The following is a 15,992-nucleotide window of genomic DNA, read 5'->3' as shown; positions in this document are numbered from 1 at the left end:
GTTAGAAACTTATGATGATTTTCATTTCAGATTAGAATCTTTTCATAATTCTTAAAAATAAGAAAGAGTTTTCTTATTTATATTATTGGCATAGCACTTTTTACGATTCATCGTAAAAATAAAAATAATTTCAAAAAGAAGTTCCTATATAAAAAAATTAAAACCATGATGATAATATGATCAGGTAATAAGTTTTTCACATACTAGATATGTTTACTGAATATATCTGTGACAAAGTGTCTTCATATATGTACCTTTTTATTTTACACTAATAGCCCCCTATAAACATAATTATGTTATTTACCCGTCTTAACAAGGGTCTCCCAAAGCTTTGCGCTAGGTACAACCAGGCTCTTATTTCATTCATGTCATGTCATTCAGTCATGTCCAACGTTTTGTTATACGTATACCACATTTTACTCAACTCAACACCTTCCCAGAGGATCTCTACATCATCCACCGACCTGTCACACAAATTAAATCACGACATAAATTAAAATTAAATACGACTCGAGCGTATAACTCTTTATATCTAAAGTAATAGCAACACAAAAGTTTTGTCTTATTACTTCGTCTCGTCTAAAGAAAATATTAAGTCTTGAAATAAGATTTAAAAGGTCATACAACTCAACATCAGCAACATCTTGTTTATACAATATTTTTTTCTGATACGACTCCAATTAATTCACTAATAGGAGTCAAACTACAATAAATCTCATTTAGATGTATGTATATGGCAATGAAACGAGTTGTAAAACAAAACTTTTGACATGTTTATTGCTGATTAGACTTACAGGGAGGCCACAAATTGTCCCAGTCAGAGCCGTTTAATATTATTTTTCTAGTACAGTACACAAACAAATAAACGAAGTCTGTCTCAACAAAGTTACGTTATTATTTTTTTTAGATTCCAAGAATTCCATCGTCCGACATTTCCTATTATAAATAAAGAATTCGATGTTCTTTATTAGTACGAGTACAAATAAATCTGCTTTCAACAACATCTGTGGTAAATATACTTAATTGATTCACGTAGCGTTCACCTAACATATTAATACGAATGTTATTTTTTGATCCGACGATATTAATCTTTTTGTTTGACTTGAGGCACGTAAGTTAGGAAAGGAAACATATTGTGGAACACCAGATTTATTTGTCAGATATTAAATGTAAAAATAAAGATGCATTTTTTACACGTGATCTTTGATTTAAAAACGATGCATGTACTGTAAAATTGTAAATAAAGTAGAACAGCAATTTAAAATTAATCCCAGTAACCAAAATTTGCCGAGTACATTTTCAATTGCTGAGTTATTAATTAAATAAACTCATCAATAAATGATTTTTTAATTACCTATGTTCAGCGTAGTGTTAATTAATTTAAGCCGCCACGGTACAGTTACATTTTCCACAAATGACTATGAAGTTATAATCTACAAAGGTCACCACTCAAATCACCGGGCAATTTAGACTCGGGGATCATTAGTCGGTAGCTGAACCACCCCAATTTGTCGTGAATTCTGTAATTATTTTAATTGGAAGAAAATATCGGAAATCGCAAACATTAAGGGTAATTCAAATTACAAATATCTCATACTCATAGTTCGTAGGTAAGTACTATATTTATTTATATCATCATGTCTCTTATATCAGATGGTGTAGTCTTCCTCACGCATACAACCAATCCTGCGCTACTTTCAAGAATATTCTACAGTAAATTAAAAAAAAATATAGGACTTTGCTTGACCCAGCAATTGAACCCGAGACCCCGCCCGGGACACAGAGGTAGTTATACAGTTGCAGTTATCAGTTGTAAATATTTAGAAAATAAATTAGATGGTGCTGATTTACTAGAAATATTACGTTAATGACCTCGAAAGTTTAGTATTAATACGAAAAGTTTGTCCCATATTTCGAAGGAAATAAGTAAGTATAAAACTGGCCTTGTCGCGTATAAATCTTAGAATATACTCTGACACATCACAACTGTGGGTCGTTATAACAAGCAACTAAATTTAGCGATCTACATGTCTGTAAACATTCTTCAAACTTATTGACAAAGTAGTCACAGGAGCTTAACAAACTCACGTTCAAGTAACAGAGACTCGTTACACACAAAGTTTTGATATACTTACTTGTTTCAGAGGCAAGATTTATTCGTTTATTGAAGAGCTTGCGTAGGTTGTCACTTATTAAACCATATTTTTTACCATTACTGTATAAAAGCAAATGCTTAAAATCCTGCAATTACCTGGACAACATAATCTTAAGGAAGATGCACCTGGAATCACAATACGTTTTGTGGTAGGTAAAGTTCATTTCGAACGCGACTGCAAAACTATTCTTATTAACTTTAGTTTCATACTGCACGAATAACGCCGACGGTTGAAGCATTTGTGTTACGCAAAACAAAGGACACAGAATAACTGCATTTATTAAAAGCCACACTCTAATAGTTACGGTGTAGCTTTATTCCTGTAGCTTTTACCCGATGACCACGTCTAGTTTATGCCTACTTTACGGCTTCTGTTTCCTGTTATTAATTTCATTTTACTTACAGTTAACGCACGTTGGACGATTTCCATTGCCGTTTTCCAGTTGAAACGTAGAAAACACAAGTATATCAGGGCGGGAATGAAAATCCTTCGGCTTGTTCGGGTCGAGAGGGATATGTTGGTAAACGTAGCGTAGTACGTATATTGGGCTATGTGAACGTTGATCAGTATTATTTCAGACACGAGTGGGAGCGCACGTAACTTCATTGAATAAAATCTGAAAATTATATTTAATGTTTAAGTATTTTGCTTTATTTTTTAATTAAAAAAGTGAATATAGCATCAAGTATTGAGAGTTAAATATTCTTTGTGTTACGTTCTTGCCGAATCAAAAGTACTACAAACTTTTAATAGCAACTCTCTTCCGCAAAGTTTAAACCAAGTGGGAATTGAAGAAATGCTTTTAATATAGGGAAGACGAGGAAAAAAATGGTGGTGTTGGCATACTTTGTATATGTAAGGTGAGTATTTTTTATATTTGTAGTACAAATGTTGAGACCGACCTTTCACAAAGTATAATGTAGTTTTGTCATAGCAATTTTACTTAAAAATTACTAATATTTTTTACTATAAGATGCATGCAATGCATTCAATAAATATCATCGCATTTTATTGCAATGAATTCAATATGGTACTACTTACTTTTTTTAGGATAATCTGTTTTCATTGAATATTAGTTTATTGATTAATGAGGTGAAAATGCTTGGTTTTGAGAACCCGTCTCTTATACTAATATAGGATCTTAAAAGCATGTTTCTAAGTTGATACCAATCTATTGCTACGGACTATAGTTTTCTTTACCGGAAAGCAAATATTTTCACATCTGTTTTTCCGTTAGACGGCAGTTAATCGAATGTCAACTGTTTTCGTGAATTGCAATTCAATGTATTCACTCAGTTAAAGTCTGAAGGTAACCGATCAAGTTCAATGGAGTGAAATATCGTATTCGTAAAAGCACTTACGCTCACATCTTTCATGGACGCGTAATTTACTTCTATTTTTCAATACTGTGATATAAATTTTTGTACACAAAGTAATTTTATTTATTTATTTATTTTTATATATTTTAATTTATAACTCTTCCATTACCGAAAAAAAGTATTTTACCGTATTTCTATTACTGGTCATTAATATTTCTACCTTTTCAAGCAATAGAGGTGTTTGAAATACTAATTCAATACGCGCATTGCTTGTTTCGGCAGTTTTTATGAGAATGTAACTCTATTGTGCCGGGGATTCAAATCTTGGGCCTTGTGAATGTCTATGCTGCTAGTACTCTAGCTTGGCACGTTGATTTAAACAAATTAAAAGCTGAACGACTAACAATCATCAAAATAGAATTTCATTCAGATTTGTAACTAACTGTTTATGACTTCTAAAGGTTAAGTTGTGTTTACGAAATTTTACAGATACAACAAATTCCCAGTACATTCCTAATGCCAACAAAAGTTTTCCGTTAACAATAATAGTTTTTTGCTTATCCAAATCCTTCCACCAAACAGTAACTCAACATTTTACGTAGAAATCACTTCCACAATTTGACATCAATATTCAAGGATTTTCAGGAACTCTCCGAACATATTTTATGTACGTCCCTACTTACTTCTGTCAAAATCATACGCATTATGTAAAACTTTTGTAAGGTAGCAAAAGGTTGTACAGTATTTCTGAAGGCTCGAATAACTAAGTAGAAATTATTATTTGAGTTTCTTTATAACAGACGATTTTGTAAAGCAACTCGTAAATAGTAGTTCACATATTATATTTACTCCAAATTGCCTTATTACTATAAACAACTAACTAGTACTACGTACATTTAATAAAACATATATCAATCAAACTAGATAGACCTATGTACTATTGTTATTCATTTTCAATAACTAAATGTATAATTGCAATAGCATCATATGATAGCTTGTATCAAGTTCTATAATAAACAATAATATGAAACTTGACACCTATGATCGAACGACGGTAGGGAGAAAACCTTCGTGGTAACGACAACAAAGATAATTTACCGATAATTTTCCATATTTTTAAGTAATTGAACAGTACTTTTAAACAGATCTCGAAATGTTGTTTTTGTAATACCTAATTAATACAAAACAAGATGGTCGATTCCTGGTTGTCGTCTACGTTTTGTTTGACTGTGCCATAACTTAGGTACTTATTCAACTGATGCATTACTGAATAGTGAGTGCAACTAGCAGTAAAAGTCTCATGAAAATATTACCTCTATAAAAATGCAATACAAGTATACGGTGCCCATTTTATGTCCAATTACAATAGAAGAAAATACTGCATCTAAAGGGAGAAACGGAACACAACGTAATGGAGCTCATTAGCACTTAGCCTTATTTCAAAGCTCCGAACGTCTTCCAAGCGGAGATAGCCGGCGGATATATGGGGAAAAGACGTGATAGTCATTAGCTCGGCGGACGGCAATGTGTTTTCCAAACATACGTACAGTTTAAATTTATTGGCGGCACAGTGCCGAGGGAAAACAGTGACGAAACCCACGCGTTTAATGATAAATAGTCAATGTGTAAACAGCTACACGATGTTTCGTCGACTTTCGTCGATACATCGTGATCGTGAATGAGTATTTGTGAGTCAGTATTCATGATTAGATTTGCATCTTCGCCACCCTTGTACCATTTCCAACTGTATATTCGTGCATTATTACATTTCATTTGGGTCTTTTATTTGCGATTTGATTTTGAGATTAGGCCCTAAAATCTTGAGAAATTTGTTATAATATATGCTGTAACATTGGCTACTCGTATAAATCCATCATTTGTGGATGTTAGCTAGTCATATAAAAAACGTTAACAAAAATTTCCTGAGGGATAAATATATCAAATCTAAAGTTTCAAGGCTTTCCCTTGGGACGATGGAAAACCGTTGAAAAGAAAAATGAAACACAAAAACAATCGCTTAAAATATCTCAGCAAGTAAGAAACAGAGGCTGCATAGTTTTAGATTCTAATAATACTTACTGAATAGTGAATTTTGATGGACAATTTATCTAATACGCCCTCTTTATAACAAAGACCTAAAGTTATAATAACTTCGTCCACAGAATGTCATTTGACAGAGTTATATTAGAAGTCCGAACCAGACGATACAGGGATATTAATATAACTAATTTACTATGACATATTGTTAGGGAAGGGTTAACCCTTTTTGACGTTATTCGTTTTGTGAAAACCTCAAAGGTCTCTGTATCAAAAAGTCAGTACAGAAGTTATGTACAAACATATCTAACTCATAACCGTGTCACTTCATGACACGTGTAGGCCTGACATGTTACATGAAAAGATTCGTAAGTAAAATAACATTATTTATATTTCCTACATATTGAATACAAATCTATTTCCGCGTGAGTAATCTCTTTGATTTATAATGTTAGCAAAACGTCTGTACTGTGACGAAGGTACTTTCCTAATCGATAATCTGGACTATATATACAACAATAACTTAATCATTTGGGTCACGTACGGTTTGGATGAACACAATCATCCAACGATATCCAATTGTGTATTTTTTGTAAAGAAGGTTCGGACTTTGATAAGTTAGTCAAACTCAATACATAATCAATATTCAGTCCCTAAGTCCGAGGTTTTTCATTAATTAACCTGCCCAAAATATATTTCGAAGTAGCAAAGAACTTGTAACTTTGTTGTCATTCAATTATGTTGAAAAGGTGTGGCGCTCTATCTGAAATTACGAGTGTTCACACAATAGGAAAGTAAATAAGTCTGTTTTGGTTTTAAAGTGTTATTTTAATTATTTTTTTGTACTTAGTATGATTTAATTATAATATGAGATAATTAAAACATGTTATACCTACCTCATAGTATAATTTACTAGCTGACCCGCGCAACTTCGCTTGCGTCACATAAGAAAGAATGAAAAAAAAATCCCCGTTTTTGTAACATTTTTCGTTGCTACTCCGCTCCTAATGGCCGTAGCGTGATGTTATATAGCCTAAAGCCTTCCTCGATAAATGGTCTATCTAACACTGAAAGAATTTTTCAAATCGGACCAGTAGTTCCTGAGATTAGCGCGTTCAAACAAACAAACAAACAAACAAACAAACTCTTCAGCTTTATAATATTAGTATAGATTACGACTACTCAATAAGTGTAACTTGCAATTGTATGTAATTGATTTTTATTATTGTATGATCAAGCAGAAAAGACAGAATTACTTTTCGGTCCCTCGGAACATTGTTCGCAAGGACTTAAGGGATAAAAGGGTCAAAGCACTCGAAATTCAAGCTATTCACTCCTCTACTTATTCGTACTACCGACATAATTCACTATATTTCCCACAGAAGAAAGTTCAATTAGGTGAACATTGGAATGTTTTCTGAAAATAAGGATATAGAATTATTTTCAGACTTATTGTATAAATCTATATACATTAGAACCCAAGAACGTTACTGGTTGCCTTTGAAAAACACCGGAAAACCAGAGTCAATTATCGTTAAACTTTTCCCCGTGAAGATAAATAAAATATTATGTTCTGGTACAAAAGATGCTTATATTTCCAATATTTCGCTCATTATAGAAGAAGACGTATGAAATCAAATGTAAACAGATATTCATACTTTATATTGTTTTCTATATTATCGAGGTCTCATAAAACATACTGGTATCAAAAATACGAAAAATATTCAACAAATAAATCTCTTATATGTTTCGCAAGACATACGGTAGCTGTTTTATGTATCACAGGTTATAACTCAAGACAGTTTATGTGGCCACATTTTGTTAAATCTTGTCATCAATTACCGCTATAAAATAAACACTAGTTTTGTGCTGTCTTTTTATTGAATAATACTTTTCTATTACAGAAATAATTGCTTACATAAAACTACCTAATTAATATGGAATAGGAACTTTAATTAAGATTTATGCGACAGCGTCTTTCTGATTGGGATAAAATCTTTATTAATGCCTTGAAGTTCCTCAAAGGGAAATATAACTAGTAGTACTAGTTATCTAGTCTACAAGCCATATCTATCAAAGTTAGACGGTTTCGACCGTCGGGCAAATATTTTGACGTGCCTTTATCAAACTCTATCAAATTAATTAACGTACTCTCTAGTCGGTGCCGGGGGCATGGTGTAAAACCACAACATAACTCTGTTTACTCTGTGTCGTAATATATTATGTTAAGTCTACGATAAGTGTTTTCGTTTACTGTTTAGTTCTGTAGCTGTACTCATGCGACCGCTGATAGGTTTGTTGTTCGATTAGAGGGCGACATAATATATACAATTACATACATACATAGATTATACGGGATGTCTTTGTATTGTGTGATGTGTTACATGTACAAACTAACAAATTTTTTACATTTAATATATTCGAAATCATTATCTTTTTTTATAGCAAGTGATTCGTGGCTGCCTGTCTGAAATTCCCTCAGAATCCATTGTCATCAATTTCATACTGACTAGAGGAAAACATATTAAATAACTTTTAAGTAAGACTGTCGAAGTATCTCATCCCATTATTATTATTAGTCGCAAACATTAAAATATACTTACCTATTGTATTCTATTGTAACAGTTGGTACATACAGAAGGCTATAGGAATCCATAGCAATAATACTCCAATTAAGTTCGATTTCCCCCTCGTGCAATCAATTTCCCATGGTAACGATACTCCTTGTGGGAATATCGGAAAAAACTAACACCGTAAAAATTGATTGTAACATAAAAATGTCAAGTGTAGCCAATTGAAGTTCAACTGACACTTGAGATATATTTTAAGTCTGTATTTATTTAATTTTAGTTAAGGTTTCTGCGCTTATATAACTTTAGTTGAAAGTAAGCAAAATCACATCAAAAACATAATAAATAATTTTTAAAACCATGTTAGCAATTTGGACTGCATTTTACTACAGAAGTAGCCTAACTTTGAGTCTTTACTGAAATTAGTATTGAACGAACTGACACGTATGTTTCACAATGCACAATGTTTAAACACTGAGAACACATTTCCAAAACATCACAAAATAACTAGTTTCTCGGAATTAGATCCATTCGCACAGATCTGATGTCCTAAATAATTCTACCATACAAAATACTAGGTATATTATGTAAAATTGCCGTCATCCCATTATAAGCGATTACAGTGGGCAAGATCTCTACGTTAAGGAATTGTGATGGTAGCATTGACCCCTGGATAATACGTTATAATATTCCAAGGACGTTAATCAATTCGACATCAGTCCCATAAGATTCTATTGATCAGGAAGGCTTGGAAGTACTCTTTCCACTTCATCGGCTTAGTATAAGTGGTTTAGTTTTGTATTTTGATGATTCTTATTGGGTTACTTCGGATCATTTTGATATTATTATGTTTGAAATAAGAAAGTATTATTTTCTTATCGTAAATGAGAAAATGTCTCCGGTATGTGAGTGTCCTCAAGAATTTGAATACACTTTAAAGCTTTATAGCTACTCCGTTACAATTTATATTAATTTGATCGATAGCTGTCCGTTTTAATTAATCTAGTGTCAATTACCAGGATCGCCATTAAACAGGAAGAGTTTCTTGTTCCTTAATTAAGCGTTCCTTCCGATCGAGACAATTTTGACAGAGTAGAATTCAAAAATTGTTAAATGCCATCATGGATAGCGATGGTTCTAAATAAGAATCGAGTTAGAATAGTAGTAGTAACTTAATGACCGATATTTCGAAACATTACCGAGCAAACTGACTGATTTAAAATATTTTTTCATTAGACACGTTGTGTCACAATACACATACTGATACGATATCGGGCATCTGCCAAAATTAATTCGCTTATCTGGTGAAATTAAATATTTATGCGCGCATAAGTGCTTTATTAGATAGTATAGCGATATATAGGTTGTATAAAATCAACGAGCTAAGTGTGCACAGGAACAATGCATACATCTATTAAAGTGCTGGGTAGATATTAGATATAAAGTTCAAGCGACCGTAAAGAATGGCGTAATAACTAGACTTGAACAACGAAAGCACGGATAAGATAACTATTAGGGCACGTTTCCACTAAGCGATCTGTTTTTGTACTGGAAAATTATGTGCACGATGTCGCAACGCGTTGAAATTACGTTGCGTTAATTTTCCATCAGGTGTACCTAATTCTAGGCGGCGGAATGTCCAATGAAATTGTGACCGCAATCATATATTTCCCAGAATGAACGCGTTATCGAATAATGATGTTGGTATCTACTTGTATTTTTGTACATTTTCCGGCGAAAATTTACTGATCACGTAAAATATGACGATTGAATTATGTGTGTGCGTCTAGAGATTGCGTATGTTTGTTCAAGATAATAATAGCCTCTAATAATTCAATGTTGATCAATTGTGAATTACCAATCGAGTTCCGTGTAAGCAGAATAAGTAAACACATTCAGCACAACATTTTTGTTTTAAATAGCTCTTTTAACCTTCGCCTCCGTATTAAACCTTATTTATACGTCCGACTTGAGTTAATAATTCGATACTTGCACGTGTATTTTGAAATCTGTAAATACACCTACAGAATCACTCGACGGTAAACTAACGTATCGAAAACTGTTCACGAGTCAGTAAATGCAATAGAGTAGCACCTCATTCTCAATAGTGCTACCTGAAGAAAGGAGGTTAATGTAGTTTTCATCGACGAAGAGTTTAAAGTCTGCACTTTGGAACTTTACTGAACTGATACTCTGATACCATAGAGCTGTGAAACGGGATTATAACAGGCGGAAAGTAGACAAAGAATGGTTAGAGGAACAGGATTTTTAAATAGATGAAATTGAAGCTCGGTTAAGCTAATTTGAACGACATTATAATTATGTAACATGAAAAATTGTAATCACCGATTTTCACTGATCAATATTAATCTGTAGCCGAAATCCTTTCTTAACTTATATTGCTGTTTTCAGCCAGATATTAAAAATGTCTCAAACAAAAAATCCTTTCTTCATTCTCATACACGTAACTTCATATGTTATTATGATCATGAATTGAAATGCGATCTTAATTATGTTTGTAATAGGACTATTAATTACTAACGACAGAATGTGTCATTAGTAATTTATATCTTCGCAAAATCTCAGTAAGCTTTATCGTTTCTAAATTATTCATAAAAGAGGCTCCTTACAACGCTTATAACGTGGTATTCAATATCTAAGTAAGATTGGATGCAGACTTCATTCAAATTGTTTCCTGTGTTAGACATAAACGAAATGATATTTACTAAACTCTATTTGTCGCTATAAAACAACGTTGGAAATGAAAATATATTTGTTTTGTAATGTCATTGTACTATGAAGATATACAGAGAGAAGATAATTGTTTACTTTTATGATCTTCAAGAAATACCAATTTTCTTAATTGATCGTTAAAATTTCATTTGTGTAAAGTAACTGTTCTACTAGTCGAATTCAACGTCCGGTCGATCTCAAAATACGCGCTGCTTCATCTAATCAAAGATAAAGCTTGACTGATTTACTGTCTATCTTTCGTTCGTCTCTTGAATAAACAAACAGAATGAAAATAGAGCAATATCACCCTGGGTATGACCAACGATTGAAACAAATTTTCTTAACAGAATACGAAATGTTCATCCACAAATACAATTTGAAGGTTTGTTTTGTTGTAACAAACACAAACTTTCATTGTTCAACGTTTTAACGTATAACTGTTCATAAATAATTCAGCCTTATTTGCTTACCCACGCACTTTATTCTCGTTGCCAAACAACCATTTAGTTAAGTAGTTGTCCGTTCCGTAAACGACAATTTCTTTTGCAAAAATATTTGTAGCCACCAGTTAAGTTTGTAACGAAATGGAGCAAAACCATAAAGCGTTCGGGTACGAGAGTAAATACATTTGTTTTCGCATTTAAAATGATGAATGTAATGAAAGATACCATTAGTAAAGATAACTCGTGATAAAGTTCGCGTTTCACATATCCATTATTTTCCTTTTATTTCCTGTCTTTTATTCCACTTACAATAAACTACAGAACGGGTATATCCGGTATATGCAACAGCCAATATCATTGTAGCGGACTTAATCTCCCTTTCAAACAAATTGGGTTTAATAAAAATCGCGGTTAAATGATTAAACCTTAACCTATGATATTATGTAACTATATAGTAATTGTAAAATGCTATAGTTGCGTACAACACAAATTTTGAAAATGTAGATAGAGTGTGCACTTCTAAGTCTAAAACCGAGCACGCTCATTTGCATATTATGCATGCTAAATCCTATTTAAAAATCTGCTTTCATCTACGCTGAACCAACTTGTTTCAAATTAAAATAACATTTCATTCGTGTACCAATATTAAAATTGCAAATTAATTTAAAATGTTTTTGTTATAAACATCATGAAAATGCTAAGTGAAAGTTGTGATCAAAGTCCTCAACTAAGTTCATAGTTTTTTCTAGATACTATTTCGATTCACTTTTTCCACGACAGTCTATCTCTAAATGATAATGTAACTTTGTATTTAACAAAATATCGATGGCTCTTATTGTTTTAGTTTAATTTTAACGTACATAAACCCAATTTCGCTTTTTAATTCATTATATGGTTACACAATTAAGTAAATTACGTAAACATTTGCTAAGCGCTGTTTTCTTCGTAAAATCATTTTTTGATGTTCTGCAAATATCCACAGCGCGTGAACGTTTTTGCGTATAAATCGACATTGTATTGACGCCCACGTACTATGGTAATGGACAATGCGTGTAACTATGTGTGTATGGAGCATCCGAAAAGTTTGATAAGTGTTATCTAACGCAATATTGACACCCTATCAGCTATCCGTTCTGATTACGGAATCCAACTCTATAAGTGATTAATTTATTGAATATCAAACTAAACAAGTTATCTTGTCCGTAAACACTACAAATAACTTACAACTAACTTGAACTCATTGAAATCCAAATTGAAGTAGGCCATGAAAATACTTGTCCAACTTTGACGGACGTACTTACTTACTAAACTTTGAGTATAACTTAAGATTGAGTTCTGTATTTCATGACGGAAACATATTTTATTAAAACCAAACGATCTTTAGACGCCGCAAGCGAAATTACGAATTTGTTTTTCTGTGTCAGTTCGAAGAACCAATTTCCTTATATTGGGTTTTTAAACATTTTGTATTTTGATTAACTTAGTTTTCGCGTTTTCAGAAATGGTGTAGAATATATCAAATATTTACACACACGTGATGCCGTCAAATTATATAACAACGTTGGAGGATTTTGTTTATTGGGCACCTTATCGAAGTATTAAAACAAAATTCCGATAAGCGAAGTTAAAAGCTCTACATAAAAGTATAAACACACGTGCTGTATCATGTTGCATCATTAATTCCGTTTTCATACATGTTATGATGAAATTTTATGATAAAAATTCCGTTATCTGTTATCGACAAAGCTCGACGTCCTTTTTCAGGTTTTTATTGACAAACGTCAGCAGATTTCATATAATATACAAAAAATGCAAACTAAAAAATAGCGATTGGCGCTCACAAACCACTTGAGACTTGCTATTATCGAGATTGATGTGGCCAAAGAACACTGTTGTGAAGTTTCAACAGTATGGGATAAAAAAATAAATACATAAAGACGTACTTAATACACAGTTAATATTTTTCACATGAGTATAATAATACAAGTGCAAAGAAAAGGAAATGTTAGAAAAACATTTGATCATAAAAAGCGCTAAAATGATTGCGAACGCCCACATGTATTGTATCATAAGGATAATGAACTGAGGAACAATTTTCAGATACAATATTGTCTGTTTGTTCCGGCAAGACATTGGAACAGGATTTGTCGAACCTTTTACAGAAAAGGTTTAACCTTATATATAGCTGACGTTTTACTACTAAATAACAATAAAAGAGATTTCAATGAATTTGCGAATGAAAGAAAAAACTGTGTAAAATCTGTACTTACAAGTGATTTTATTCCTACGTGCCAGATTTAAAATAGCATTTGAATATTGAATTAAAGTGTCTGTTTCCAGACTACGAAAGTTGTTTTATAAGTATAATTATTTTTCTGTTACCTTAAACGTTCGGTGAATTTGCGTTTATACAGTTGAGAGAATGTGTCGTTGTACGAGTAGGTATGTATTTCATATTAATTGCAACAGTATATAGGCTCTATTTTCTACTTGCAGAGGCGAGAATTCACTAGACCGAGACGTCTGCGAACTTACAAAGAATTTAATTACTGGGAAACAAAGGAAATATCCAAGCTTCCGTTTTTCTCTTGAACTTTTATCTAGAGACACCCATCTTGATACCTAGGTACTGACTTGTTGTTATAACTTCGAAGTGTTATTTTTAGAAGTGATCGTATCCTGCAATGGAAGTGCTGTCAAGTTAAGTGAAGTAAGAAATGAAAGAACTGAATTAAGTTCTGCATATCTTATCCTCTTATTAGACATTGTTTGTCCTAGCAGATTATATTAGAATATATAACGATGTCTCAGTTTAGTAATTTAGTTCTGTTAGCATACAGCAGGGGGCAGTGTAGCCTGTGCCGAAATGTCGGGCAATCTAAGCAGAAAAACTAATCTAAACACTAAGCAGTTTTGCGTAACAGTTACGTTATAACAACAGTTAATACATGCCAGTTCTCCCTAAGGACCAGTTGTCTACTGTGTAAGAAAATCTAACAATACCGATACCCTCGGGGTCAACCGTCAGTTTATCGTAAACTTTATGAACACCTGACGTAGGAGTAACAGCCGGTTCACTGTGATGGTACGAGTAATAAACAATGTTGCTTTGTATATGTAATGAAAGCATTTTCGATATTCGTGTTGCTCCATGACTAGTTTCATAGTACCGCTGGAACTCATTTCAGTATAAAATAAGAAGTTCAGATAATGTTTCCAGCACGTTTTACAAAAAGTAAATAAACATAATATTGACGTTCCCGGATCAAAGCTGAGCAACAAAAAGGTAAATAAAGCTTTTGATGACATTTTTAACACATTCGCATCATGTCGCCTTTGTCATAAAGGAAATTAAAAGGTTTTATCTCATTTCCTCCTATATCGGTATTACTTTTTCGATACCACAAAAGAAAAGACAAAATAAAGTAGGCATGCCATTATTTTCGATCCTTAGAAGTCCATCTGAATTAGGACGGATGTGTGGATTTATGGTGTTTTTCATTGGATTCACAGTATCCTTTTATTAGATTCCGAAATTGATTGTTGTCTACGGGCCATTACGTCGGCATGGTGATTATTCGATGTTGTTGATTACGGAGCGTGTGGTTGTCGAGGCGTCGTGGCACCGCCCGGCCGCCGGCCCCGTGCGCCGCAGCCTGCGGCGACACCCCACGCAACGGGAAAATGCAATTATCCGAGCACTTTGTCTTAGGCGCGTCTGTAAGTGTCTATTAGATTCCATCGAATTGAAATGAGGGCGGGATTTTACAATATCACGTTATTGGTGAGCACGGATATCTTTAACTTTTTAATGTATGCAGATATTTTATATCAATTATTTAAACACGAAAGATACGTTGTTAACCATTATTTTAAATTAGGACAGAGCTGTTAAATAGATTTATGACTAGCAATGATATTAATTCATATTGAAAGTGAAATACAAACTTGTTATTAATTTGTCAATAATAATTGGACTCAACTTGATCGTTAAAATGGCACAATTCACTACTTAGAGAAAATATATTAGCCGAGCGTGTTTTATTACAGGAAAGAAAATTAAACTGCTGACATAAAATGGCGTTCTACAGCTGGAGTTACAGCTCTACAATTTTCTTTAGGTAATTCCCTTCCATTTGTGATCAAAGTAAAGTTTATGGCTTGTATAAGACAGTCGAAATATTAGTAAAGTAAATTATTGGAACTGTCGAACTAAACCAAAAGCAACATAGGGAGAGCATCCATAAATTCCTAATCATTATTTCGCTCGATTTATACAGACCATTTAGTGAGCTATGATTCAAAAGTTACTCAAGGAAATGGAATGTCAACAAACGACAACTTTGTTTGAGAGGTTTTATTGAAGCTTTAGGAATATTATTTTTTTCAGATAAGAAAACATTTTCTTAGAACAATCTATTCCGCTTTTGTGCTTAAACTTTTAGCTGTGTATATTTTAGAGTGAAGTATAAAATTTCCTCTCGTATATTTGATTTATTGCATGCTAAAGGTAAACTGCATAAATGTAATCCTTTATGCATTGTTTAATCAAAGTCTCGGTGTAATACCCTGTACTTAAGTAACAATTTACAAGTTACGTGCGCAGATATGTGGAAAGAACAACAACTACACAAAACTAACGGCAACTTAGTTAACAAGAAATTACGAGTCGTTTAACATCAAGGATGTATAGTATTGTATAGTCTAAATGATTTTATCAGGCATTCCTATAAC

This window comes from Anticarsia gemmatalis, chromosome 6, assembly GCF_050436995.1.
Source record: "Anticarsia gemmatalis isolate Benzon Research Colony breed Stoneville strain chromosome 6, ilAntGemm2 primary, whole genome shotgun sequence".
Taxonomy (NCBI): domain Eukaryota; kingdom Metazoa; phylum Arthropoda; class Insecta; order Lepidoptera; family Erebidae; genus Anticarsia; species Anticarsia gemmatalis.
Note: the sequence above shows the minus strand (reverse complement) of the source record.